The sequence below is a fragment of the Cherax quadricarinatus genome, chromosome 62 (genome assembly GCF_038502225.1).
Source record: "Cherax quadricarinatus isolate ZL_2023a chromosome 62, ASM3850222v1, whole genome shotgun sequence".
Taxonomy (NCBI): Eukaryota; Metazoa; Arthropoda; class Malacostraca; order Decapoda; family Parastacidae; genus Cherax; species Cherax quadricarinatus.
In genome coordinates this window covers 19994153-19999540 of record NC_091353.1, presented here as the reverse complement: position 1 = coordinate 19999540, position 5388 = coordinate 19994153, and the positions used below count along the sequence as shown (strand labels likewise).

Below are 5388 nucleotides of genomic sequence, written 5' to 3'. Positions count from 1 at the left end.
TCAAGCCATATACATCAATTTATCGTATCGCAGTCGCGGTAAAGTCCCCCGCACTCAAATAAACGTAAACCCTACCATCACCAATTTTATATAAATCCTAACCTTAAAACTCTCCCTCCTAAAAACAACAATGTTGACACTCCACTCATAAACAAAATTCTAACATATTCAGCTATAAAAATTAATACAAACCCTCCTCTCCTATACTCAGTATTAAACCCAGAAACCAACTCAGACTCCCCTTCTGCAAAATCAAAAGGAGTGCGATTTATCTCTGCCAAACAAGAACCAAGCCAAACTATAGATAATGGAAATGTTAATCAAACGAACCACATTCTTTCCTGATAATATCTCAATTCTATGAACCTAAATCTTCCAACTAAAAACACATAGGATAACAAAATTAAAGCTAACCTTACCTCATATGAAATAGTCTGTGCTACAGCACGAAGACTCCCTAATAAAGAATATTTACAATTTGAAGCCCATCCGGCCCTTAACAAAGGATAGACCCTTAATCTCAAACAACATAAAAAAAATAACATTCCTATATCAAAATCCACTAATCCTAAATCATAGGGAATAACCCCTCACAAAATTAAAGCAATAAATAAACTGAATACCGGCGACAAATAATAAGGTAAAAAATTAGATATTACCGGTGAATTCTGCTCTTTTACAAACAATTTAATAGCATCCGAAAAAGGCTGAAGTAACCCCAGAATGCCCAATTTATTAGGACCCTTACGAATTTGAATATAACCTAAAATCTTACGCTCCAAGAGAGTTACAAATGCCACTCTAACTAAAACACAAACTATCAACATTAAATATCTCACAATTCTAATAACCACAGCACTGTCCTCAATACTTTTACCTATAGAGTGCTCTTCTATATAATTAAATTCTAAATTTAACGCATATCCTCTGCCAAAGTAAATTTAGTTCCAGGTACACCTTCCAGTACACCTACTATGTTACGACTTATTCCACCTTAAGCGGAAGCGACGGGCGATATGTACATACTTTAGTTCTCATATCACACTAACTTACTAAATTATGTATTACAATTAAATCCCCCTTCACAGAAACTATTCTTTTACTGATTCGTAATAAATAAATTTTATTGTAACCCATTTCTTCTCACCCATAAACTGCACCTTGATCTAATATACTTTACTTCTCAAATTTCAATAACTACCTCAACAAAGGTTATCTGATAATGACGGTATACAAACTGCTAAACAAGAGTAAGTAAGATTTTTCGTGTTGTATCATTTACAGAACAGGTTCCTCTAACAAGACTAAAATACCGCCAAATTCTTTGAATTTAAAGACCATATCTATTAATATTCAAGTTTTATTTTTATCCTTTAAGTATAATAGGGTATCTAATCCTAGTTTATACCTTAATTTCCGAGTCTCCTCCTATTTATAATCCAATTTCCATTTATTCCTAATAAACCAATTTCACCTTTTATTACTATAAATTTCAATTTACCTTTAAACATAAGAATAACCTAAACTAAAACACCTTTACTAAGCTTTTAAGTCTAACCGCGATTGCTGGCACAAAATTTCATCAAACTTTTTATAATTTACTAAATCGGACCCTAAACCAATATTTAATCTTCCATACTGCGAATAACAAAACTACAACTTATTATAAATTATCTCTATTTTATCTACCCTTTCTCACCAAGATACACATATACCCTAATTATAAAATAAAAGTTTAAGCAAGAATCAAACTTTAAGCTTATCTCAACCTATTCAAGTAGACATCTTCCTCTAGCCTGAGATTTAATCTTCTAAGAACACCGCTAAATAACATAAATTCTCAGCTAACCCCCTGTAATTTTAACCCCCCTAATAAGTATAATGCCTGATAAAAGGACAGTTTTGATAGAACTGCTAATGTAGCTTTACTACTTATATTACAAGATTCTCTCTTAAGCTTTAGTAATTATACATCTTCAAATTTGCAGTTTGACGTCTTTTTTCCACTATAAAGCCTAGAGAGTACCAGTGACCTAGAGAGTACCAGTGACCTTGACAGTACCAGTGACCTAGAGAGTACATGACCTAGAGTGTACCACTGACCTAGAGAGAAACACTGACCTAGAGAGTACCACTGACCTAGAGAGTACCAGTAACCTAAAGAGTACCAGTGACCTAGAGAGTACCAGTGACCTAGAGAGTACCAGTGACCTAGAGAGTGCCACTGACCTAGAGAGTACCACTGACCCAGAGAGTACCACTGACCTAGAGAGTACCACTAACCTAGATAGTACCACTGACCTAGAGAGTACCAGTGACATAGAGAGTAACACTGACCTAGAGAGTACCACTGACCTAGAGAGTACCACTGACCTAGAGAGTACCAGTGACATAGAGAGTACCAGTGACCTAGAGAGTACCATTGACCTAGAGAGTACCATTGACCTAGAGTACCAGTGACCTATAGAGTACCACTAACCTAGAGAGTGCCACTGACCTAGAGAGTACCAGTGACATAGAGAGTACCAGTAACCTAGAGAGTACCACTGACCTAAAGAGTACCACTGACCTAGAGAGTACCATTGACCTAGAGAGTACCACTGACCTAGAGAGTACCACTGACCTAGAGAGTACCACTGACCTAGAGAGTACCAGTGACCTAGAGACTACCAGTGACCTAGAGAGTACCACTGACCAAGAGAGTACCAGAGACACAGAGAGTACCAGTGACCTAGAGAGTACCACTGACCTAGAGAGCACCAGTGACATAGAGAGTACAACTGACCTAGACAGTACCACTGACCTAGAGAGCACCACTGACCTAGAGAGTACCATTGACCTAGAGAGTACTATTGGCCTAGAGAGGACCAGCGGCCCAGAGAGAACCACTGACCTAAAGAGTACCACTGACCTTGAGAGTACCACTAACCTAGACAGTACTGACCAAGAGAGTACCACTAACCTAGACAGTACTGACCAAGAGAGTACAACTAACCTAGACAGTACTGACCAAGGAGAGTACCAGTGACATAGAGAGCAACACTGTCCTAGAGAGTACCACTGACCTAGACAGAATCAAGGACCTAGAGAGTAAAAGTGACCTAGAGAGTACCAGTGACCTAGAGAGTACCACTGTCCTAGAGAGTACCAGTGACCTAGAGAGCACCACTGACCTAGAGTACCACTGACCTAATGAGTACCAGTGACCTAGGGAGTACCACTAACCTAGAGAGTACCAGTGACCTAGAGAGTACCACTGACCTAGAGAGTACCAGTGACCTAGAGAGTACCAGTGACCTAGAGAGTACCAGTGACCTTGAGAATACCAGTGACAGAGAGTACCAGTGACCTTGAGAGTACCAGTGACCTTGAGAGTACCAGTGACCTTGAGAGTACCAGTGACCTAGAAAGTACCAGTGACCTTGAGAGTACCAGTGACCTTGAGAGTACCAGTGACCTTGAGAGTACCAATGACCTTGAGAGTACCAGTGACCTAGAGAGTACCAGTGACCTTGAGAGTACCAGTGACCTTGAGAGTACCAGTGACCTTGAGAGTACCAGTGACCTAGAGAGTACCAGTGACCTTGAGGGCACCAGTGACCTTGACAGTACCAGTGACCTTGAGAGTACCAGTGACCTTGAGAGTACCAGTGACCTTGAGAGTATCAGTGACCTTGAGAGTACCAGTGACCTAGAGAGTACCAGTGACCTAGAGAGTACCAGTGACCTTGAGAGTACCAGTGACCTTGAGAGTACCAGTGACCTAGAGAGTACCAGTGACCTTGAGAGTACCAGTGACCTTGAGAGTACCAGTGACCTTGAGAGTACCAGTGACCTTGAGAGTACCAGTGACCTAGAGAGTACCAGTGACCTAGAGAGTACCAGTGACCTTGAGAGTACCAGTGACCTTGAGAGTACCAGTGACCTTGAGAGTACCAGTGACCTTGAGAGTACCAGTGACCTTGAGAGTACCAGTGACCTTGAGAGTACCAGTGACCTAGAGAGTACCAGTGACCTAGAGAGTACCAGTGACCTAGAGAGCACCAGTGGCCTAGAGAGTACCAGTGACCTAGAGAGTACAAGTGACCTAGAGAGTACCAGTGACCTAGAGAGTACCAGTGACCTTGAGAGTACCAGTGACCTTGAGAGTACCAGTGACCTTGAGAGTACCAGTGACCTTGAGAGTACCAGTGACCTAGAGAGTACCAGTGACCTAGAGAGTACCAGTGACCTAGAGAGTACCAGTGACCTTGACAGTACCAGTGACCTAGAGAGTACATGACCTAGAGTGTAACACTGACCTAGAGAGAAACACTGACCTAGAGAGTACCACTGACCTAGAGAGTACCAGTAACCTAAAGAGTACCAGTGACCTAGAGAGTACCAGTGACCTAGAGAGTACCAGTGACCTAGAGAGTGCCACTGACCTAGAGAGTACCACTGACCCAGAGAGTACCACTGACCTAGAGAGTACCACTAACCTAGACAGTACCACTGACCTAGAGAGTACCAGTGACATAGAGAGTAACACTGACCTAGAGAGTACCACTGACCTAGAGAGTACCACTGACCTAGAGAGTACCAGTGACATAGAGAGTACCAGTGACCTAGAGAGTACCATTGACCTAGAGAGTACCATTGACCTAGAGTACCAGTGACCTAGAGAGTACCACTAACCTAGAGAGTGCCACTGACCTAGAGAGTACCAGTGACCTAGAGAGTACCAGTAACCTAGAGAGTACCACTGACCTAAAGAGTACCACTGACCTAGAGAGTACCATTGACCTAGAGAGTACCACTGACCTAGAGAGTACCACTGACCTAGAGAGTACCACTGACCTAGAGAGTACCAGTGACCTAGAGACTACCAGTGACCTAGAGAGTACCACTGACCAAGAGAGTACCAGAGACACAGAGAGTACCAGTGACCTAGAGAGTACCACTGACCTAGAGAGCACCAGTGACATAGAGAGTACAACTGACCTAGACAGTACCACTGACCTAGAGAGCACCACTGACCTAGAGAGTACCATTGACCTAGAGAGTACTATTGGCCTAGAGAGGACCAGCAGCCCAGAGAGAACCACTGACCTAAAGAGTACCACTGACCTTGAGAGTACCACTAACCTAGACAGTACTGACCAAGAGAGTACCACTAACCTAGACAGTACTGACCAAGAGAGTACAACTAACCTAGACAGTACTGACCAAGGAGAGTACCAGTGACATAGAGAGCAACACTGTCCTAGAGAGTACCACTGACCTTGACAGAATCAAGGACCTAGAGAGTAAAAGTGACCTAGAGAGTACCAGTGACCTAGAGAGTACCACTGTCCTAGAGAGTACCAGTGACCTAGAGAGCACCACTGACCTAGAGTACCACTGACC

At 42.5% G+C, this 5388-nt stretch overlaps 1 pseudogene across 1 annotated transcript; it reads right to left on the bottom strand.

Annotated features, from left to right (window-relative positions):
- Positions 1 to 1734, bottom strand: LOC138854565 (NADH-ubiquinone oxidoreductase chain 1-like; annotated as a pseudogene). Its single transcript, XR_011393754.1, has one exon. The product of XR_011393754.1 is annotated as an NADH-ubiquinone oxidoreductase chain 1-like (transcript).
- Positions 1735 to 5388: the final 3654 nt, after the last annotated feature.